General features: G+C 44.5%; 1 long non-coding RNA gene across 4 annotated transcripts in view; it reads right to left on the bottom strand.

Moving 5' to 3' along the window:
• LOC112135830 (uncharacterized) overlaps positions 1-24,633 on the bottom strand; it is a 157,448-nt gene that overhangs the window by 59,065 nt on the left and 73,750 nt on the right. Inside the window, exon 1 of one of the 4 annotated variants that reach the window (XR_008512053.1) lies at positions 4,352-6,264. The exons of the other annotated variants lie outside the window; for them this stretch is intronic. This is a non-coding gene — a long non-coding RNA (uncharacterized LOC112135830). Of the gene's footprint in view, positions 1-4,351; positions 6,265-24,633 lie in introns of those variants that run through there. 4 annotated transcript variants of the gene reach the window in all.

Raw genomic sequence — 24,633 nt, 5'->3', positions numbered from 1 at the left:
GCTTCTTTTGGGAGTGCTCAATGCCCTAAATGGATTCAGAGAAGTATTTTGTTTCCATCACTAAAGGGAAAATTCAAAACAAGAGACCTCATCCTCTTGATCGTATTGAATACTGTTTTCCCCCAGGTGACTTGAAAGCAGTCAATGACTAAATTCTCCAGAGTAGAAAGCTGTTATAATTGGACAATGGCCACAAAACAGGAGTTTTTGAGTTATACTTAATGCCCAGGAGGAAGCAGCAGAATTCTTCCTCCCACCACCCATTACCGAGCTGACAAGGTCCTGCTCTGTGCTGTGCTCATTAATTTTCCTTTTGGCTTTAAGATTTACAACAGCTCCTGTCTGCCCCCCATGTGAGAGAAAGTCAGGGATCCCTGCCCACCCAAGCCATGGAGAGCTGGCTGGCTTTGTTCTCCACAAGCCTGCCGGGAGCTCCTCGACTCCCGTCATGGTAGCTTGCTTGGGAAGATTCACTTGCCTCTGTGAGAAATAACAGTGACCATAAAAGAAAAAATAAATTCTAGGCATTCTTTCAAGCCTTTGGGAAGTTCCGGCACATTCCAGCTGCGAAAGAATTCAAGTCTCTCCACTCATGTCACAGCTCCAGCCCCTTGCATGTGTGCTTTGCACATTTAATAGACCCAAGCCTAGTAACTAACTCTATAAATTCTCTCCCTGCCTTATTTGTCATAAACTGCAAGCTGATTGTATAGGGAGGTCAACCTGGGATTTAGTGAGTTATTCTCAGGCTTTAGGCAATGACAGATTTCAAAGGTTTGAAACTTCTCAACATTAAGCATTGCTATTCCAGAGCAAGGAGCCAATCATCTGTGACCCAGAGATTTTGCTGAATATTTTATTCCTTAAGCTTCAGAAATTCACATCCATAACTATTTATGGTTGTTGTAAAGAGAAGTCTTCACTCCTTTATACAGTCCAGACAGCCAGATGTTCTTGTGTCTTTTTCTAGGCCCAAGTGCATCCTCCAAATCACCCCTGTTTGAGCCTCTCCTGTAAATCTCAAACTCACCTATGATTCCATTTAAGAAGACTCACTTCCTGCTTACCTCCTAACTTTTCTTTGCCTATTTCTTCCTCTGTAAAGGAAGGGAGGGCCAGACGCAGTGGCTCACACCTATAATCCCAGCACTTTGGGAGGCTGAGGCAGGAGGCTTGCTTGAGCCCACGAGTTTGAGACCAGCCTAGGCAACAAAGCGAGATCCAATCTCTAAAAAAAAAATTTAAGGCCAGGCGTGGTGGCTCACACCTGTAATACCAGCACTTTGGGAGGCCAAGGTGGGCAGATCGCCTGAGATCAGGAGTTCGAGACCAGCCTGGCCAACATGGTAAAACCCTGTCTTTACTAAAAATACAAAAATTAGCCAGGCATGTTGGTGGGTGCCTATAATCCCACCTACTCAAGAGGCTGAGACAGGAGTATTGCTTGAACCCGAGAGACGGAGTTTGCTCTGAGCCGAGATCGCGCCATTGCACTCCAGCCTGGGCAACAGAGCAAGACTCTGTCTCAAAAAAAAAAAATTTTTTTTAATTAGCTAGGTGTAGTGGTGCATGTCCACAGTCCCAGCTACTTTGGAGGCTGAGGTAGGAGGATCCCTTGCGCCCAGGAGTCTTTGAGGTTGCCGTGAGCTATGATCATGCCACTGCACTCCAGTCTGGATGACAGAGTGAGACCCTGACTCTAAAATAATAACAACTATAGCGAAGGAAGGGGGAAGAATAAAAAGACTAACAAAAGAAGTTGCTTCAAGTTTTCTTAAGGCAAGAAAAAAAATCATTAAGAAGTGTTACTGAGGCCAGGCACAGTGGCTTACGCCTGTAATCCCAACACTTTGGGAGGCCGAGGCAGGCAGATCACTTGCGGTCAGAAGTTCAAGACCAGCGTGGCCAACATGGTGAAACCCCATCTCTACTAAAAATACAAAGATTAGCAGGGCATGGTAGCAGACACCTGTAATTCCAGCTACTCAGAAGGCTGAGGCAGGGGAATCACTTGAACCTGGGAGGTGAAAGTTGCAGTGAGACGAGATCACGCTACTGCACTCCAGCCTGGGTGACAGAGCGAGACTCTGTCAAAAAAAAAAAAAAAAAAAAAAAAAAAAGGCCGGGCGCAGTGGCTCATGCCTATAATCCAGCACGCTGGGTGCCGAGGCGGGCGGATCATGAGGTCAGGAGATCGAGACCATCCTGGCTAACACGGTGAAACCCCATCTCTACTAAAACTACAAAAAAATTAGCCAGGCGTGGTGGCGGGCGCCTGTAGTCCCAGCTACTCAGGAGGCTGAGGCAGGAGAATGGCATGAACCCGGGAGGCGGAGCTTGCAGTGAGCCGAGATTGCGTCATTGCACTCCAGCCTGTGTGACAGAGTGAGACTCTGTCTCAAAAAAAAAAAGAAAAAAGTTGTCCCTGAGGCCAGGCATGGTGGCTCACACCTGTAATCCCAGTACCTTGGGAGGCTGAGGTGGGAAGATCACTTAAAGCCAGGAGTTTGCAACCAGCCTGGGCAATATAGTGAGACTGTCTTTATTTTATTTTTTATTATTTATTTTCTTTTTTTGAGACGGAGTCTCGCTCTGTTGCCCAGGTTGGAGTGCAGTGGCACCATCTCAGCTCACTGTGACCTCCGCCTTCCGGGTTCAAGTGATTCTCCTGCATCGGCCTCCCAAGTAGCTGGGATTACAGGCATGCGCCAACACACCTGGCTAATATTTTTGCATTTTTAGTAGAGACAGGGTTTCACCATGTTGGCCAGGCTGGCCTCGAGCTCCTGATCTCAAGTGATCCGCCCACCTCGGCCTCCCAAAGTGCTGGGATTATAGGCATGAGCCATCATGCCCGGCCAAGACTCTGCCTTAAAAAAAAAAAAAAAAACTTAAGTTAGCTGGGCATGGTGGTATGCACCTGTAGTCCCTCCTACTTGGGAGGCTGAAGTGGGAGGATGGCTTGAACCCTGGAGCTCAAAGCTGCAGTAAGCAGTGATAGCATCACTGTACTCCAGCCTGGGCAACACAGTGAGACTCCAGAAGGAGGAGGAGGAGGAGCAGGAGGAAAAGGGGAAGGGAGAAAAGAAGGGGAAGAGAGAAGAAGAAGGGGGAAGGAAGGAGAAGAAGGAGGAGGAGGGAGAAGAAGGAGGAGGAGGAAGAAGAAGAGGAGGAGGAGGAGGGGGGGAGGAAAGGAGGAAGAAAGGGGGAGGAGGAGGAGGGGGAGGAGGAGAGGCAAAGTACAGAAGAGAAGAAGAGAGAAGAAAGAATAAGAAGTAGTGTTCCTGAGCATCTAAAACTGGTGCAAATTTAGGCTACTAGTCCTAGGAGTCCAGAGCACTGACCTTGCTAACACGGCAGGATCATTATTACACCTTACAAAGAGAAGACATTTCTTTATGGCACCACAGATTAGCACTTAATTCCTTCCATATAGAATGCAAATGTCCTCATGCCAACAGTTGGGAATGAAAAATTAAGGGGTGGAAAAGGAGAAAAGACTAACACAATTCAAACACTAGCCAAGAGAGGCTTGACTGGGGAAATAACGCAAACAAGCAATAATGTGGTGCCCTGGGAGAAATGCTATCAATAAGTTACAAGTCAGCACTCAGGAAGCTCCGAATGAGACTGTGGAAGACATTCTAGAGAAGACGATCTGAACTAGGTCTAGCATCAGCTTCCCAGCTTTTGAATCTCACTAGGCAAGGGGGACAGAGCTCCCTGTTGTGGTTTATAACAACTGTGATAACAGACACCCAGAATCCCCTGCAATCCAAATACTGTTGTTGCTGAGGGCTGCTTTATATGAGTTATCTTCACAATTTGATGGTAACCTCTGAGGCGGGTGCTATTATTATTATTATTCCCGTTCTACACATAAGGAAGGGAAGCTCAGGTAAGTAGGCTGTTGTATCACTGTTAGTAAGTGACGCATCCAAAGTCCAAGCCCAGGTCTGTGCCGCAGAGTCCGTGCTCTCAGTCATCACACTGAAACACCTCCTCCCCAGCACATGCTTCCTCGGTCTGCAGAGGCAGCTAATGACCTGGCTCCCCCTGGATCTCTCTCTTCCCTCAGGATCATTTGCTGGAATGATTCAGGAATTGACGCCTGAGACAATGAATTGAGTTAGGAACTGTAGGTGACTCCCTACAGCAGCCGTTCCCAACTTTTTGGCACCAGGAACTGGTTTCATGGAAGACAGTTTTTCCACAGACACAGGGCAGGGGTGTGTTGGGGGGCAGTGGGCTGGTGATGGTTTGGGATGATTCGAGTGCATTACATTTCTCGCGTACTTTATTTCTATTATTATTGCATTGTAATATATAAGGGAATAATTTTACAACTCACCATAATGTAGAATCAGTGGGAGCCCTGAGCTTGTTTTCCTGCAACTAGATGGTCCCATCTGGAGGTGATGGAAGACAGCAACAGATCATCAGGCATTAGATTCTCATAAGGAACGCGCAACCTGGATCCCTCACATGCGCAGTTCACAGTAGGGTTCACTCTCCTGTAAGAATCTAATGCCACCACTAATCTAACAGGAGGCGGAGCTCGGGGGTTAATGCAAGTGATGGGGAGTGGCTGTAAATACAGACGAAGCTTAGCTTGCTTGCTGCCACTCACTTCCTGCTGTGTGGTCTGGTTCCTAATGGGGGTTGGGGACCTCTGCCCTACAGCTAGTCACCATCAGCAATAGAAGCTTCATCATCCCTATTCTCTTCTTCCTGCTAAGGCTGAGAAAGGTGAGTGTCCTTCAAATTTTTTTTTTTTTTTTTTTAATCATTAACTGTAGGAAATGCTGTCACCATGGTCCTGTTAGCTGATAGTATACCCTATAGAAGAGGTCTGGGTGGATGAGTGGTACTCCGATTGCCTGAAAAGGAAACCACGCATTAGGATAATGGCCAGTAGGTAACAATGTGCAATAATATAATCGTTGTCATATATAGTCTATTCTCTTCCTTCATACTGTGCAAGCTCTTTGAGAGAGAGGTCCCATTTGCTTTGTTCACATTGCATCCCCAGGCAGATCACAGTGTCTGGCATATTGTAGGTGCTCAAACAATATTCGTTAAATGAATAATTAGATGATGTCTTCAGATTACAAAAGCACACCCAGCTATTTTTTATTTATTCAAACATTTAACAAACATCTATTGAACAGCCGCTGCAAAAAAAAAAAAAAAAAAAAAAAAAACCAGCATAACGGAGCGGTTATGTACGTGTAATCTAGAGCCAGATTACTTGGGTTCAAACACTGGCCCTGTCACTTACCAGTTGTGTGACCCTGGGCTAGCCAACTAAGCTTTCTGTATTTTAGCATCCCAATCTCTAAGTGGAGAAGATACTAGCACCTACCTCACAAGGTTGTTGTGAAGATAAAGTGTATGAATATACTTAGAACAGTGTGTGGCATATAATCAATACTAGATGTTTGCTACAGTGATGATAATGACGTACCAGGCTGGTCAGGGCACTAGGGACACAGGAGTAAAGAAGTCAGATAAGTCCATTCATGCATATAACTTAGATTCTAGTAAGAGAAACAAACAACCAATCTATAAGCAAAATTTCAAAGATTTGTAAACACTGAGAGGGAAATGATGCTTCACTGCTGTGGAGAAAGCCACACTGAAACGGAGTTTAGCATGCAGAGCGTTTATTAAGGAGTGTCAATGTCAGTGGAGAGGGGGAGGAGAAACTGGAAGTGAGCAGAGAGAGAAGGTGAGCTGCAAAGCATGCCTAGTGATAGCCTCAGCCAACCCCAGAAGGAATGCAGAAGTGGAATGACCCTTCAGGGTCATCCCAAGTTGACCTGAGGCAGACAGGCCTTCAGATATCCCACTGGATGCTGGCCACCCTAGGATGGGGCATGGCACTGGGGAAATCTCTCTGTGGCTGAAGCAATTCCTATAGGGGCTGACAGCTGGAGACTGTCTGCCACTGGCCCTCCCAGCAGCTGGAGCAGCAGGCCTCCATTGCAGGAGTATCGGCTACACAATCAGTTTGCAGATAGTGTGAGTGGGAGCTACCTAAAATAAAATAGTCATACCTTAAATATTACCTCTTTGAGGAGGTAATATTTAAGCTGATAACCATATGGTGAGAAGGTGGTAGACTTCCAGATAGATAGATAGATAGATGATAGATAGATAGATAGATAGATAGATAGATAGATAGATAGATAGATAGAAGAAATAAATAGATGGGAGAAAACACTCTTATTAAAGGGAATAACAAGTGTGATATCCCCAGGTCAGAACAAGCTGGCAGCACTTGAAGTGCAGACAGCAAGAAGACCCATGAGGCCAGAGCATGGCATAAAATGAGGTCTGAAGAAGCCAGCAAGGGCCAGAACATGAGAATCTTGCAGGAGTTTAGATTTATTCTAGAAAATGATGAGTAGCAATGGGAGGGATTTATTTTTTTTTAAAGGTCCCGCTAGCTGAATGGATTGAAGAAAGAACCAAAATGAAAGCAGAAAGAACAATTAAAAAGTTACTGAAGTTTTCCAAACACGAGGTGGCATGTGGATGAAGATAGAGAAAAGTGGCTGTGTCTATATGCAGTGCTCTGTAGGAAAACCCACAGACAGGGCTTGCTAATGGATTAAACGTGGGAAATGAAGGAAAGGGGAATGAAGACTGACTCCTAGTTTTTTAGCTTGATAACTGGAAGGATGATGGTATAAGAGCAGATTTAGGCATGAAAATAAAGAGTTCCATCATGGATTCTTTTGGTTTGAGATGCATGTTAGCCAGTGAATGGAGATGCCAACTAGCCAGATATACAAGTCTAGAGCACAAAAGAAGCAACGTCAAAGGCTAAACATCTGTACTTGGAAGGCATAAGTAAACCGATGATATGTTGATTTGCTATCGCTACATGACCATTCCCAACACTCAGTGTTGTAAAACCACTGATTTTTGCTGCCATCTGCAGATTGCCTGGGGTTCAAGTGAGGCATCTCTGCTTCTGTCTGCAGGTCTGTGGGTCAGGAGGGCAGCTCTACTGTGTCTCTCATCCTCCTGGGACCAACAGTCCAGCCAGGCAATGGCAATGGCTCAAGAGGAAGCACTGGAGGCCTTGAGAAAGACCTGGGGGCCGGGCGCAGTGGCTCACACCTGCAATCCAAACACTCTGGGAGGCCAAGAAGAGGAGGAGGATCATTTGAGCCCACGAATTAGAGACCAGCCTGGGCAACATGGCAAAACCTTGTCTCTACCCAAAAATACAAAAATTAGCCGGGCCTGGTGGCACATGCCTGTAGTCCCAGCTACTTGGGAGCCTGAGGTGGGAGGACTGACTGAGCCCAAAAGGTTGAGGCTGTAGGGAGCTGTGATTGTGCCACTCCAGTCTGGGCGATAGAGTGAGACCCTGTCTCAAAAAAATAAAAATAAAAATTTACAATAAATAAAAGGTGGGGGTTCATGATACACCTGTACTTCTGTCAATATATTAGTACCAAAAGCAAGTTACACGTCCAAGTCCCACATCAAAGGCAGAAGTATATTCTGCCTGAGATGACACCCTGGATGCAGGAAGTGGGAGAGAGGATAAAATTGGGATCCATAATGTAGTCCACCACAGATGAGATGACCAGGATAAGAACGTAGGCAGGGCTGGGCGCGGTGACTCATACCTGTAATCCCAGCACTTTGGGAGGCCGAGGCGGGCAGATCACGAGGTCAGGAGTTCGAGACCAGCCTGGCCAACATGGTGAAACCCCATCTCTACTAAAAATATAAAAAATTAGCCAAGTGTGGTGGCACATGCCTGTAGTCCCAGCTACTTGGGAGGCTGAAGCAGGAGAATTGCTTGAACCCGGGAGGCGGAGGTTGCAGTGAGCCAAGATCACACCACTGCACTCCAGCCTGGATGACAGAGTGAGAGTCTGTCTCCAAAAAAAAAAAAAAAAAAAAAAGAGAGAGAGAGAATGTAGGCAAAGAACAGGGCCTTGGACAAATCCCTAAGGTACCTCTGCATTTGCTGCTCAACCACAAGAAGAAAAACAAACAAGGATTTAGAAAGAGCAGCAAGTGCCGTTGGAGAATAATTAAGAGAAGGTGAGAGAAATGAGAGAGAGTGAGATTTCAGGAAGGAGGCTGTCAAATGTTGCTGAGAAGTGAAATTACATGTGAGCAAAGAAGTGGCTACCATAACTGACAGCCTGGTCAACAAATCCAGATTTCCTATGGCAAGATGAGAAGACAGTTGAGACAGTTTTCATCTCTTCCTGGGTTCTCAGAGAACAAGAAAGCAAATTCTGTGTGGACAATGAAAAAAGACCACTCTGTCCAGAATAGGAGGATTAGGAAGGTGAGCAGTGGACGATAAGGTTGGAAAGGTTGTTGAAGGCCAGATTGTCAAAGCTCTTGAACACCTGGCTAAGGAGTTGGAACTTGGTTCACTGGGCAAAAGGGAGTCATCCAAACCTCTCTGAGCACAGAGTAATGTATCTCAAGTTTTGTTTTAGGAAGAAAAATCCAAATGCAATACAAGGTGGCTTAGAGAGAGAAGAAAGTGGTAGCAAAAAAGCCAATTATCCCGGTTCTGTTGGTCTGGCCTCTTGCCCAGACCTTAACCTCTCCAGAGGGCCTGGGGTCCTTTTACACTAAGCTGCTGGTGTTTGCAGTTGTTGATTGATTGATTGATTGATTGATTGATTGATTTGACAGAGTCTCACTCTGTCGCCCAGGCTGGAGTGCAGTGGTGTGATCTTGGCTCACTGCAACCTCTGCTTCCCAGGTTCAAGCAATTCTCCTGCCTCTGCCTTCCAAGTAGCTGAGATTAGAGGCATGCATCACCACATCCGGTTAATTTTTGTATTTGTAGTAGAGACGGGGTTTCGCCATGTTGACCAGGCTGGTCTCGATCTCCTGACCACAAGAGATCCACCCCCCTCAGCCTCCCAAAGTGTTGGGATTACAGGTGTGAGCCACCATGCCCGACTAGTTGTTGGCATCTTTCTTGCTTGCTTCCTCCTTGCCTGATTGACCTTAGTTGCTTTATGATAACTTTCTAATCGCAATCTGGGTCCTGACCCTCTGCTCAACTTTCCGTCCCAGCACTCACTCATTTAGGAAAAGCAGAGGCATCTCCTTCCCTCTTGTGTTCGAGGGGAACCACAGCCTGGCCTGTTGGACCAGGCTCACAATTTCAGGCTGCTGCTCACATCTGTCCCCCCAAGTTCCTGCTGCTCTCCTTCCCCAGGTCCCGTTCCTGTCCACCCTCCCAGACTCCTCACAGCCTGCTAAACGTCCATGGAGTTCAAAGCATGGTGACAGCACACCTGACTTGCTGGCGTAGGCTCTATTCTTCTTCCTGTCTCACCTTAAGTGTGGTATTGGAGAGATCTTCCACCTTGTGCAGATGCTGGTCCTATCTAAAGTCTCACTTGGTCCCTCTAGTGACTCTTAGCAGAAAGTTGAGATGGGGAGAGCATGTAAGCAAGCCCTGATCCTGAGAAGCAGTCACTACCTCCACTATGTGACACCTTCTGCACCATTTTGCAAGAAGCCTAAAAGAAAAATACGCCAACAAGTGTCTCACATAATGAAGTATCACTATTAGTATTACATAGTAATTTGGCTTGGAAAATTTTTCCTGCATTCTCACGCCTGGGCTTCCAACAGATCTACAGCAGGATGAACAGATGTTGTTTCTACAACATAAGGATTACGTGAAATGAACTACAGTTAACGTGAGAAGTCATTATTGCATCTGTGCTAGGAATTTTCCTTGTTGATTTTATAGGGCCAGGAGATTTTTCCATAGCACATACATATTCAGTTGCTATGCATGGTATTTTCCTGTTGTCCACCAGCCAAATATTCTTTAGCTGACTGGTTCCAGTGGGAAATAGAGAAAAGCATAAAACTAGAAATGAGGAAGTAATGACATCAGTGTTCAAATCACAAAAAACAACGTGAAAACAAATATTCCACTTTAACCTGGTTTATGCTGTTAACAAAGGATTGGATTTGGCAAAATCAGAAACTGCTAACTCTTCTGTGTCACTGCCATTAAGTAACAATTTGTTTTCCTCAATTTGGTGCCTCTTTTGCCAAAAGGGTTCACTGGGAAGTCTTTTCCCGTGTAAAGGGACACGTGCACGCTCTCAGATTCCACCACTGCGTTCTAGTTGCACTCCTTGCTACTGAATCCTTTAGTGATCTCTGCCTCTGAGAGTAGCCATGCTACCTGCCTAGTGACAGAGCCACTCTGAGCTGCCTGTTCTCACATTACATTACATTACATTACATTACATTACATTACATTACATTACATTACATTAGGCAGGTCCAGAAACAACTTGAACTCCCGACTCTGCTCTCTGACTATTCCATTATTGGATTTATTTCAGTTTGTGATAACCAGACTGGATTACTGTGCCCAACAGGGACCAGGCTCTTTAGTCTCAGGCTCCATGCTGTTCCCTCCCGCCATGGCCTCCCCTCCTGGCAAAGCTTCATGTGCTCTGATGTCCCTTGTTACCTGGGCAGTTAGTCACTAACATCTCATAGTCACTTCTTTGCCATTGTGAATAGTGCTGCAGTGAATATTCACGTGCATGTGTCTTTATGATAGAATGATTTATAGTCCTCTGGGTACATACCCATAATGGGATTGCTGGGTTGAATGGTAGTTCTGCTTTTATCTTTTTGAGGAATCACCACACTGCTTTCCATTGCAGCACTATTCGTAATAGCGAAGACATGGAATCATCCTAAATGCCCATCAATGACAGATTGGATAAAGGAACTATGGTATATATACATCATGGAATACTATACAGCCACAAAAAAGAACCGGATCATGTCTTTTGCAGGAACATGGATGGAGCTGGAAGCCATTATCCTTAGCAAACTAACACAGGAACAGAAAACCAAATACTCACATGTTCTCACTTACAAGTGAGAGCTAAATGATGAGAAATCATAAACACAAAGAAGGGAACAGCAGACACTGGGGTCTCCTTTGAGGGTGGAGGATGGGAGGAGGGAGAGGAGCGGAAAATGACTGCTGGGTGCTAGGCTTAGTACCTGGGTGATGAAATAACCTGTACAACAAACCCCGTGACACAAGTTTACCTGTATAACAAACCTGCACAGGTACCCCTGAACCTAAAACAGAATTTTTTTTCTAAAAAATAAAAGAGTTACTTCTTAGAGGTGCTCTGCAATACCTTTGTCAAAAGGTAGCTCATAGCCGTTTCTCCACTGAGTCTCCATACTGCTGCAATAGATTATATTTCATAGCTCTTTCCAAAAAGTCTTTTTGAATTAAACTTGTGTAAGTCCCTAAAACATTAGTAGGGGAGTCCAGGCATGGTGGCTCACATAATCCCAGCACTTTGGGAGGCTGAGGCGGGCGGATCACCTGAGGTTGGGAGTTCGAGACCAGCCTGACCAACACGGAGAAACCCCGTCTCTACTAAAAATACAAAATTAGCCAGGCGTGGTGGCAGGCACCTGTAATCCCAACTACTCGGGAGGCTGAGGCAGGAGAATCGCTTGAACCCAGGAGGCGGAGGTTGCAGTAAGCTGAGATCGCGCCGTTGCACTCCAGCCTGGGCAACAAAAGCAAAACTCCATCTCAAATTGTCATGCTTGGAGCTGCCACTTAGACTGTGTCCTTTGGGTCCCTGAGGTGGGATATGGGCCCACTGACTCTCTTGTAGCCTCATGTCCTTGAGTGTGTTATTGGCCTTTCCTAAATGAATCCTATCCCTACTGTCACCTCCAGATGAAACAAGGATGCATTAGTAACACTAGCCCCCAGCCTCTCAGTTCCCCAGGTGTAGCCCTACCATACCCTGGGTTATATTTTTAAAGGAATGGAGTCCATGACTATAGGCTGTATAAGAGTCAAGTTACTCAACTATTTATTAAGCACCTTTTTATGCCCACTACCAAGGAGTTCCTGGCACTCAGCTATCATCACTAGTCTCAACAGGAATATCTGGAAGGGTGATTACATCACATGTTTTTCACAGCCCCCTTGACCTCCAATAGCTGTGGTGTAATACTGGGTGATCATGGACACAGAACAGAGCAAGTCTAGGCCGCAGATGACCCCAAGGCAGACGCAATGCAGCTGACTCTCCCATCCTCCTCCATCCTTCAAAAGGTTCAGAGTAAACAGTGCCTTTATGTTATGGTCATTATTCTGTGATTCCCTTCTCTGCTTCATTACCTCATGTCTGTTGCTTTGACTGTAAACACAGACCAAATGCCAAGACAGAGAGTAAAGTCACCAGGAAACCCAGCTCCAGTGCCAAACCCACCTTTGCGCCCTTGGACTGCAGCTATGTTTGTTTAAGGATGGTAGGAAAAAGGTGCACACATGGCTCAGTGCTCATTTGCTTCCTGCTCTGTTAGGTATTAAACCTCACAAACTAGGGCAACTCTCAGTCTCTCTCGCTATAGCCAACTGACTAGAACATTAACCTCCAGTTTAACATCTGATATGGTTTGGCTGCGTCCCCAACCCAAATCTCATCTTGAATTGTAGCTCCCATAATTCCCATGTGTTGTGAGAGGGACCTGGTGGGAGATAATTGAATCATGGAGGCAGTTTCCCCCATACTGTTCTCATGGTAGTGAATAAGTCTCACAAGATCTGATGGTTTTATAAGGGGACACCCCTTTTGCTTGGTTCGTATTCTCTACTTGCCTGCTGCCATGTAAGACGTGCCTTTCACGTTCTGCCATGATTGTGAGGCCTTCCCAGCCACATGGAACTGTGAGTCCATTAAACCTCTTTTATAAATTACCCAGTCTTGGGTATGTCTTTATCAGCAGCGTGAAAACAGACGAATACAACGCCCAATGAGTGTTTGCCTCCTCTCCTCTTCTCTTCTTTTTTCTTATCTCCTCCCAAGTTCCTGTAAGCTAAACACCATAATGTAATAAGCAAGAAGTATATGTTGCAGGATTTCTCTTGTTTATGGTTCTTACAGAAAAAATATTGTTGATTATCTTAACCTGCATGTAACTTATAATAACAAAAAGATTCCTGTCAAATAATTCTCCCTTAATAAATTCCCTTTGCCATTATAAAATAAGACACGACCTTGAAGAATTAATACCCAGACAATACAACATTTGTGTGTTATTTAATTAGCTTACTGCTTTTGTTAATGTACATTCCTGTGGTCACACACCACTTTCCACTCAAACTTGAAAAAAATGCTACATGGGATGAAAAAATTTTTTACCAGTGTGTCCATATTTGTGCTCCCTTAAAAATTGTTTTTAACCTCCTAGCCAGGAGTTTTGAGGTTATCTCAGGACAATAGCTAATTTATTAAGTCCCAGACAATTATAACAACAATAAGTCTTTGTGCAAACTTTTGGCATACTAGAGATTTGGGGTTAAAAAAAAAGAGAGAGAGAGAATTTGTCAGATCCAGCAGAGACCACTGTCATTTTGGTACCATCTAATCCCCATTATGAAGTGATTTTTATCAAACTGGGAAGTGATCATCTGGCAGCAAAAACAACACTGGAGAAACGAATTCAATACGTCAGAGAGGTTATTCCATGTCATCTACATGCTCAAACAAGAGAGACAGAGAACACTGGCTCTCATAAATCCTTAGTTTCCGGCCAAAGGCCTCTCAGAGCTCTTGGCTGCCTAATCAGATGTCTGGGATTGTGAAAGCAAATGAAGTTTATGGAGCTGAGGGGGAACTTCTGATTTACCATAAAAATGAGGTTTGAACTGGATAACTTCTTCAGTATTCTAGTAATTTTCTGATAATTATGTAATTATCTGATAATTATTATCTCCATTTTACATATGATACAATGAAGACTATAGAGAGTTGAGAAACTTGCTCAGTCTGGCAGCAAGGAAATGATGGATTCAGAATGCAAATCTTCCCACCACACCCACATCACAGAGGCAGCTGCAGATCTTTACTGGTGATTCCATTTCAGCGCCCCCAGGTTGCCCAGTCTGGGCATGATGTAGTAACTTGGTGACTCACAGCACCGCACTCATGAGGTTGAGAGTCATTCAGTGATTCAGCAAGTATTACTGAGCAGCTACTATGTGCCAGGCACTGGTCTAGGTGCTAGGGATACAGCAGTGAATGGAAAAAACTGCTGTCCTCACCAAGTTTACATTCTACTCAGGGGTAATAGATAAATAAATAAGTACATAATAATGTCAGGTAGTGATGAGTGCTATGAACACAGATAAGGAAGGGCAGGGGGCAGTGGCTCATGCCTGTAATTCCAGCACTTTGGGAGGCCAAAGTGGGAGGATCGTTTGAGGTCAGAAGTTTGAGACCAGCCTGGGCAACATAGCAAGACTCTGTCTCTACAAAAAATAGAAATAAAAAATAACTGGGTGGGATGGTGTACGTCCATGGTCTTAGTTACTCGGAAGGCTGAAGACAGAGCAGCAGGAGGATCATTTGGGCCTGGGAGGCGGAGGCTGCAGTGAGCCAAGATTGTGCCACTGCACTCCAGCCTAGGCTACAGAGTGAGACCCTGTCTCAGAAATAAATAAAAAAAAAACTAAATAAAATTTAAATTTATATGTATTTGAAAAGAAGAAGAATACATTTGAGCAAAGACTGAAGGAAATGAGGGGAGAGGGAAGAAAGTGACCCATGTGGTATCTGGGAAAGAGCATTTCCGGCAGAGGAAATATCAAGGGAAGGGCCTAAGCAGGAAGCTTAGACAGTTAAGGAAAAGTTCTTAGAATACTGCGCCAGGCTGCTGCAGAGTGAGCAAAGTGGTATTTGAAAGAGATGAGGGGCATGGGGTGGCAGGGATGGAGGGGATCAGGAAGGGCCCTATGGCTTCTGAAAATAATTGGGATTTTAATCAGTCTGGAAGTCTTTGGAAGGTTTTCTGTAGCGAAGTGATATAGTCTGATTTATATTTTAAGAAACTCACTCTTAGTTGCCAGCTGACTTGGCTGTCACTAGTTAGCAAGGCCCCAAACCACAAACAGAATGAGAGGTAAGATGATAGTGCAAAAAGCACAGGTTTGGGAACTAGATCTGTTTCCAAATCTCAGGCTTCATCATCTGCTGGCTCTATTAACCTTGCACTTGTTACTGTAGCCTCTCTGAGCCTCAGTTTCCTCAACTGCAAAAGGAAAAAATAACCTCCTCTATACTTATTAATTAAATATAAAGCACATGAAATATAGTAGTTAGTACTGAAAAAAATAATAGAAAAACAGCCATTGTAGTTATTTGATTTAGTGATCAACTATTGAGTTACTTTATCATTATAAAAAATAATGCAGGCAAAAATTAGCCAGGCATGGTGGTACACACCTGTAGTCTTAGCTACTCGGAAGGCTGAGACACAGAATTGCTTGAACCTGGGAGGCGGAGGTTGCAGCGGGCCGAGATCGTACCACCACTCTCCAGCTTGGGTGACGGAGGGAGACTCTGCCTAAATAAATAAATAAATAATACAGGCAAGACCTGGATTGAATAATATTTCTTCTCTGCCACTAGAATAATCACAATAAAAAATTAACAGTGGGGAAAAAATGAAAGAAAAATGTGCTCTTTCTTGCTCTTAAAAAACAACCCGGAAAATTGTATCCTGGGAAATTTTTAAGTATATACAAATAATTGTAAAGCAAATAATGAATCTTAGTTCATTGTACATAGTTTCAGTAATTAGCATTTATCCAATCTTATTTTATCTTGTTTTTCTGGAATATTTTAAAGCAAATACCAGATACATTATCATTTCAACTATAAATCCTTCAGTTTGTATTCCTAACAGAAAAGAAGTTTTTGTTAACGTAACTCCAATACAATGATTGTGTCGAACAAAACTAGCAATCATTTCTTAGTATCATCTAGTTAGTACCTAGTCCGTGTGCAAATTTCTCAACTGTCTCAAAAGTATCCTTTTACAATTATTTTGCTCAAATCAAGATCTAAACTAGGCCCATCAATTGCAGTTAGCTGATAAGGCTCTCATGTCTCTCTTTATTTGTTTATTATTATTTATTATTTTGAGACAGAGTTTTTTTGTTCTTGTCGCCCAGGCTGGAGTGCAGTGGCACGATCTCAGCTCATTGCAACCTCCACCTCCTGGGTTCAAGCGATTCTCCTGCCTCAGCCTCCTGAGTAGCTGGGATTACAGGTACATGCCACCACTCTTGGCTAATTTTTGTATTTTTAGTAGAGACAGGGTTACACCATATTGGCCAGGCTGGTCTCGAACTCCTGACCTCAGGTGATTCACCCGCCTTGGCCTCCCAAAGTGCTAGGATTACAGGCGTGAGCTACCTCGCTTGGCCTCAAGTCTCTTTTTATCTGCAACAGTCTCTTCTTCTTCTTCTGCCCCTTCCCCTGCTCCTCCCCTACTCCCTCTCTCTCTTCTCTCCTCCCTCCCCATCACCTCTCCCCTGTCTTTTGCTTTGAAAAAACTGTCCCTCTACATGCAAAGACATCAAAGACTATACTGGGGACACTCTCCAGTGCTTCAGAGAGGAGTAAGAGGAATGCTTTTTTGTTTCCAAGAGAGGAGATGAATACTATCAACTCCCGTAGAGAAAATACCATGTAATATGGTGAGGAGATGGCTGAGAGCCGACTTAGACTTTTTAATATGGGTATAAAGGGCTGTCATGGAAACGGACCATATGATCTGAGGCTTCTCTTCCAGTCCTAGAATTATCTGGGATCTATCAAGAGATAGGTATTTAGATGATTACCATGGGAAAATGACCAACAGAATTTCCTGTTTTCTGTTAAGGAGCAACCAGAAAATGTTTTCATGTTGGTTAGAAATGACAAGAGTGTTTCCTTCCTGCCTGGTGGAAAGGAAGGGCATAGGCTGGTTGTCACTATGGAAGGCAGATGCTGCCCTTAGCACTGATGGCCTAATTGGGTTGGTTTAACTAAATCCAACTCTGGAGTCATAGCTAAAGCTAGTCAGCCTTTATTAATTCTGTCAGGTAATTCTTAGAACAAGACTAAAAAGAATTACAGGGATACTGATAAATTCTGAATGAGCAGAAGTGGTTTTTTGAGATGAGAGGAAAGAAAACCAGGTGAAGATACCTCCTTTTGATTCCATACCATGGTATAAGTAAGTTTTGCCAAAGGATCACTTGTGGAAATAACTACCAAGGTGCTAAACTTTCAAGATCTTGTCCAAGAAGTGACTTCTGAAAGCAAGTCCAAAAGTCACATTTAGATATTGGTTCCCATACAGTTAAATAAAGTGTATTTATTTAATTACTTTATTTAACTATCAAGTACAAAATCCCTTTGCAGACTTTAATAAAACCTGGGATCGCGCCACTTCACTCCAGCCTGGACAAAAGAGCGAAACTCCATCTCAAAAAATATACATATATATGGTGATAAAGTTTCCCATTTTCCAATGCAGCTTCACATTTGAACAGCTCTAATTGATATAGCATTATGGCAGGATTTTCGTGTGTGAGTGAGATCCAAAACACTCAATCCTGTAAAAGGGTACAGTCCTGTTGTATGTTAACACACTGATCATGTAAGCCTATGAGATGAGCCAATCATCAATTATGTTACAGTCGAATCTGCTTTGTGTTGGGATGCTTTAATGTAAGGTTTCACTAAATAAATGAATTTTCATATACTGAACTGAAAAAAAAAGACCAAAATTAGAAATGAAGTATTTGTATTCGTTGCCAATTATTCTGGACTTGGGGATCCTTTTGAAATGCCCATGTGAATCAACAAGCAGTGGGAGGTGGAGAAAAAGAGCGTGGTCTCCCACTCATAGCTAATTCTGGCTCTGGTAATCAGAGAAACACAAGAGGCAGCCAAGTAAGGACTGGCAGCTCCAACCAGCTTGTTTTGTTATTTTGTCTTTGATTCAGTAGTCAACCTTCCTTTGGCATTCATTGGAGCGTGACCTAGGACTAGGCCCACTGTGTTCTGAGTATAATAATTCCTCATCAAAATGTAAAGCCAGGAGTCTAGTTGAATGGGAGGGCCTATCACATGGCTGAAAATGATGCAGGACAGGCAAGCCCCAAAATTGGGGTTTAGCCCGGGAGGGTTCTTGGCTTCACCCGGGAAAGAATTGTGAAAGGAAAATCTTGGAGTCCCAAAATCATTAAGCTAAAGGGAAAAGTCAAGCTGGGAACTGCTTAGAGCAAACCTGCCTCCCATTCTATTCAAAGTCACCCCTCTGTTCACTGAGATAAATGCCTATCTGATTGCCTCCTTTGGAGAGGCTAATCAGAAACTCAAAATAATGTAACCATTTGTCTCTTATCTACCTATGACCCGTAAGCTCCCTCCCCACTTAGAGTTGTCCTGCCTTTTTGGACTAAACCAATGTTCATCTTACATATGTTGATTGATGTCTCATGTCTTCCTAAAATGTATAAAACCAAACCGTCCTCTGACCACCTTGGGCACATGTCATCAGGCCCTCCTGAGGCTTTGTCACCTATTTATTGGCAAAATTAACTTTCCAAATTAACTAAGATCTGTCTCAGATATTTGGGGTTCACAGAATTCAAGGGTGAGTGGTGGTATTAGAAAGCAGGGCTGCTCCATGGGCTGTGTGCCCAGATGAGCAGCTCACAGGCAGTTCTGTACTCGTATCTATACCTACTTTTAATTATATGCAAATTAAAGTGCAGTTTATGCAGACATTTCTAGGATGAGGGTGGTAACTTCTGGGTTATCAGAGTTGTTGCCATAGAAAGGGGCAGTAGCTTCAACATGAGTGTTGCCATGGCAATGGTAATCTGACATGGCACACTAGTGGGTGTGTCTTACGGAAAGCTGCTTCCACCAGGACCCGCTTTTTGTTTTTTGTTTTCTGAGGAGTTTCCCTCTTGTTGCCCAGGCTGGAGTGCAATGGTGTGATTCCGGCTCACTGCAACCTCCACCTCCCGGGTTCAAGGGGTTCTCCTGCCTCAGCCTCCCAAGTAACTGGGATTATAGGCATGGGCCACCACGCCCAGCTAATTTTGTATTTTTAGTAGAGATGGGGTTTCTCCATGTTGGTCAGGCTGGTCTCGAACTCCCGACCTCAGATGATCCGCCCGTCTAGGTCTCTCAAAGTGCTGGGATTACAGGCCTGAGTCACTGTGCCTGACAAGACCTGTTTTAGCTAGTCCTTGGTTTGGTCCAGTGTCCAAGCCCCGCCTCCGGAGTCGAGTCCTCCTTCTGTCTCACTCCCTGCTCAGAGATTAGATGCTCCTTCTTTTTTTTTTTTTTTTTTTTTTTTTGAGACAGAGTCTCGCTCTGTCGCCCAGGCTAGAGTGCAGTGCGCAGTGGGGAGATCTCGGCTCACTGCAAGCTCCGCCTCCCAGGTTCACGCCATTCTCCTGCCTCAGCCTCCTGAGTAGCTGGGACTACAGGCGCCAGCCACCACGCCCGGCTAATTTTTTTTTTTTTTTTTTTTTTTTTGTATTTTTAGTAGAAACGGGGTTTCATCGTGTGAGCCAGGATGGTCTCGATCTCTTAACCTCGTGATTCGCCCTACTCGGCCTCCCAAAGTGCTGGGATTACAGGTGAGAGCCACCGCGCCCGGCTTAGATACTCCTTCTTAATCTCAAGGGGGCTGCAGAAGGGCGGAGGTCCATCTTCTGTAACTGCTTCCTACTGAGTTTATGGGCAGTCGGCCCCACCTAGCACTGGGGGAGTAAAAATCTCTGGATACCTGGTCTAAGGGGCCCAAAGGCAGGACGTGTTCACTCTCCAGATCAGCAGACCAGATGGGTTGGAATTAGCTGGTCCTCAGTTTGGTCCAGTGTCCAAGCCTTGCCTCCGGAGTTGAGTCCCACCCCCTGCCTCAAAAAGAAGGCACAAATCTCACTAGGTGGGAAGGAAGCAAGAAGTGTCTGCAGATAAAGGGAATGGGAGTGGACCACAGCTCTCCACTCGAAAATACATCTCTTCATCTCCTATGTTTGTCCTACCTCTGGGAACTAAGTTTCTGACAATAAAGCATACGCTAGAGGTAGCACATGCTGTGCTAGGGTTGCCACTTTGGGTTCAGTGCCCTGAATTACCCTATTTTTTTTAATAGTTAGCCATATCTTTTAATGTCCAGAATTGATAGAAAGAGCAAAATTTTTAATTTTTTCCATTTTAAATTACAATAGGAGGAATTTTGGTTAGTTTTGACCAAGACTCTAGTTTATAATAAGTTGCTTTTAAAGAAAAAAAAAATGAAAAGCCAGCCACTGATAAAGGCTGTTCTTTGGAAAAAGACATAATGTACTAATCCCATTTCCTCAAACTAAAATCAATAAGACCAATGGGAAAATACAGGGAGACAGGTTTCAATTCAATACAAGGAAGAACATTGTAACACTTTTATCGGCATAAAACATGTCACTCCCTGAAGACACACAACAATGGAAATAGTCACGCTTGGATGACTTCTTTTTGTTTTTGTTTGTTTGAGACAAACAAACTCAGCCACCCAGGCTGGAGTGCAGTGGCATGATCACGGTTTGTTGCAGCCTCGACCTCCCTGGGCTCAGATGATCATCCCACCTCAGCCTCCCAAGTAGCTGGGGCCATAAGCACGCACCACCATGCCAGCTAATTTTTGTAATTTCTGTAGAGACAAGGTTTCACTATGTGGTCCAGGCTGGTCTCAAACTCCTGCAAGATTAGATGACTCCTTATTAGGAAATAGACTACCAATGATTTCCAACCATAGTAGATCTGAAGATTCTTAGCATAAAGAATTTTGAGACCCCCAGCCCCCAGGGTAGTATTTGCACTCTTAGAATCTATTTAGAACCAGTATGCCACAATAACTGTACACTTAAAAATGATTAAAATAGTAAGTTTTATGTTATATTTTACCACAATAAAAAATACGACAGCTGGGCACAGTGGCTTATGCCTGTAATCCCAGCACTTTGGGACGCCAAGGCGGGCGGATCACCTGAGGTCAGGAGTTCGAGACCAGACTGGCCAACATGGTAAAACCCCATCTCTACTAAAAATACAAAAATTATCTTTGTATGGAGATAGCACCATTGCACTCCAGCCTGGGGGACAAGAGTGAGACTTCATCTAAAAAAAAAAAAAAAAAAAAAAAATTAGCTGGGCTGCGGTGGCACACCTGTAATCCCAGCTACTCAGGAGGCTGAGGCGGAAGAATCACTTGAACCTGGGAGGCTGAGGTTGCAGTGAGCCAAGATGGCACCACTGCACTCCAGCCTGGGCGACAGAGGGAGACCCTGTCTCAAATAAATAAATAAATAAATAATAACAAGGCCAGGCACGGTGGCTCACACCTGTAATCCCAGCACTTTAGGAGGCCAAGGCGGGTGGATCACCTGAGGTCAGGAGTTTGAGAGCAGCCTGACCAACACGATGAAACTCCGTCTCTACTAAAAACACAAAAATTAGCCGGGCGTGGTGACATGCGCCTGTAATCCCAGCTACCCGGGAGGCTGAGACAGGAGGTTGAGACAGGAGAATCACTTGAACCCGGGAGGCGGAGGTTGCAGTGAGACGAGATCATGCCATTGCACTCCAGCCTGGGCGACAAGAGCGAAACTCCTTTTCAAAAAATAATAATAAAATAAAATAAATTTGTATTTTATTACAATAGCATTTGCAGATAGGAAACTCATGTTTATTATTCCTTTTATGAATTTACTGACTTACGGAATACCTAATATGTAGCAGGCACTGAGGTAGGCACTGAAGACACAAAGGTAAAACCAATATGGCACCTGACCTCATCTAGCACAGATATATGCAAGAGGTGCTATTTATTCAGTCTACAGACAAGGCTCACAGGTGGATGGGAGCACCCTGCCTCTGACTCCTCAGAATTAGCAATTGCTTCCTTCTTTAGCCAGCAAACTTCTGCTGCATACACTATAAACCAAAACACAGGTTAGGAATAATACTTGGTTACCAGTAATGTGATAAAGTGTGAACACCCAAAATGCCCTTGACAATGAAAGTAACTGATACATGTTGATCTGTCACTCTAGGTCTGGACTTTTATGTCTATTGTTCAAAAAGAAAAAAGAAAAGCCTGCTTTTCAAAGTTCTTAGCATGGAATTTTTAGGGGTCTCTAAAGCAAGACTATGAACTAATAATTTAAAATAAAGAGGCTTTGCTTTAATATCACACTCAATTTTGCTCTTGTAAAAGAATAGTCGGATAGTTAACAATTTACCTGATACGCTGGGTGCCTGCCAAGGTACTTGCCGGTTTTATTCTAAAATACGTCCTGCCAGGGGGACAAATGAGAGGAATTCCTCCATTTTGCATCTGTGTTTCATACCTGTGCTCTTAGCAAAGGAGTAGGGTGTGGGGGAGAAGGAGGGTCTTTTATATTCATCTGTATGTATTATTTGACATCAGAGACCCCATGAATAATAACTCTTTTTTCCATTCAGCCACCAACTAGCAGGTTGCAATTCTTTCCTACCTGGAGCGCTGCAGGGGGTGGGGCAAGTGGAGACATTACTGGACATTTGCATTTAAAGAATTAATAAAAATTCCTCATTTTCCTGAAAGCCCCATGAAGTTTATAACTTGATGCTTTATAGCCCCCTGCACTGGTTTCTCTCCTGGTATGGCCCAACGAAGCAGCATAAATCTATATTTTAAAGTATGCAATTAGTAATGTGCTACTGGACCGCATACTGGAACTATGCAGTTCCCTTGGCCACAGAATTTCACAAAAGGGAAACAAACAATACAGAACAATGAAAGGCATTCCCTGAGCGATACTAACCTTGAGGTCACCCATATTAATGGCAGCTATTCCATGTGAACATTTCTTACTTCAAGCAAACAATGTGTTGAGGACAAAAAGGTCAAAACTGCCTTTCTTTGGGTTGACATAAAAGAACTTTTTAATTATTCTTGCCTAGAAATGGACATTACTGGGACTTCCGGGGGGTGATTTTCAGGGTTTAGTTTGCAGACCTACCTTAGGATGCTCTGAGATCTACCCTTACAACCTCTAGGGTCCTGCACCCTTCTAGGAAAAGACAGAAAGAGGAGATTAGGGCTGTTACCAAGACCACTAGACTCCTGAGAATGGGTCCTGACGGAAGAAGGTGGGAGTCTCCACCGCTAACACCCTGTAGGTGCAGGGAGGAGGTGGGAGCACTGGAAAGGGAGTACCTTTGGAAAATTCAGGAATATTTCCTAGGTCGGGTGCGGTGGCTCAGGTCTGTAATCCCAGCACTTTGGAAGGCCGAGGTGTGTGGATCACTTGAGCTCAGGAGTTCGAGACCAACCTGACCAACGTGGTGAAACCCCGTCTCTACTAAAGCTACAAAAATTAGCCAGGCGTGGTGGCAGACGCCTGTAATCCCAGGTACTCGGGAGGCTGAGGCAGGAGAATCGCTTGAATCCGGGAGGTGGAGGTTGCAGTGAGCCGAGATCGGGCCATTGCACTCCAGGCTGGGCAAAAGAGCGAGACTCTGACTCAAAAAAAAAAAAAGATTTCCTGACCTCAAGGAGAGAGAAAGAACCTAGCCCTGGGCTTGGCAACTGAAGAACACCAATTAGGGCTCCACAGGCCTGCCTCTCTCGTGTAACCTTTAAAAATGAATTTCTTGGAATGTAAATGGAATCCCAAACTAGTGAGGCCACTCAGGGATTTGGTAGAGACTCAAGCGCCCTCTAGAGGCGACGCTGCGGTGTCTGGTCATTGGGCTGCTTGAGGAGGTTTGAGGAGGCGTGAGCGGTAGAGGGTAGGGGTTGGGGTGGGGTAGTTACCAAACACAAAAACGGGAGAAGGTCGTCAAGACACAGCACCACTGGGAGCTGCCAAGGCAGCCCTAGTTAATAAGAGCAGTTCCCAAAAGCAGCAGTATCTTCCCTTCCTGATTGTCACCCTTAAGGGAAACTGAAATTAGTCTTTGCTGACTACTTAACATCTGGGGATAGAGGGGGGAGGAAGAGCAGTCTTGCTTTGTTTTTTGAGACAGGGTCTTGCTCTGTCACCCAGGCTGGAGTCCAGTGGCGTGATGACAGCTCACTGCAGCCTCAACCTCCCAGGCTCAAGCGATCCTCTCACCTCAGCCTCCCAAGGACGTGGGACTACAGGTGGGCACCGCCACACCTGCTAATTGGCAGTTTTTCCATCTTTTGGAGACCACTTTGTGCTCTTGAGCCCTTTTATGCTACACTGTCTGGATCCTTGACTCCAAAATTAATTCTTATTTCTTCCTCTGAAAAACCTTTGCAGACTTCAACTTTCCCACCTCCCCGGGAACCCGACTCAGGCCACTGCCTCTCACAATGTCCCTAGTAAGACAGCCACTCTACAGAACATAGCTTGCTCACCACCGCTCTGCTCTGACCTTGGGAGATGAGGCATCGTCCTCCCTTTTACCACACCTTTGTAACCCCACAACAGGCCCCTCTAGTGACTGACTCATCACAGCAGAACACCACCTAAGGCTTCCACAAAGGTTCAAAAGCAACCAACTGGAGACAATATAAGATCACCTATCTTCTAAAATGTGAACTAAATGAATTAGAATTATCTAGGGTGTTTGTTATAAATAAGATTAAGGACCGCATTCAGAATTTTATTTATTATTATTATTATTATTGTTATTGAGACAGGGTCTCACTCTGTTGCCTAGGTTGGAGCGCAGTGGCGCAACTTTGGCTCACTGC

The sequence above is a fragment of the Pongo abelii genome, chromosome 10, assembly GCF_028885655.2.
Source record: "Pongo abelii isolate AG06213 chromosome 10, NHGRI_mPonAbe1-v2.0_pri, whole genome shotgun sequence".
In the NCBI taxonomy this organism is placed as follows: Eukaryota; Metazoa; Chordata; class Mammalia; order Primates; family Hominidae; genus Pongo; species Pongo abelii.
The sequence above is the reverse complement of the archived record's forward strand: the minus strand, read 5'-3'. Positions and strand labels throughout refer to the sequence as shown.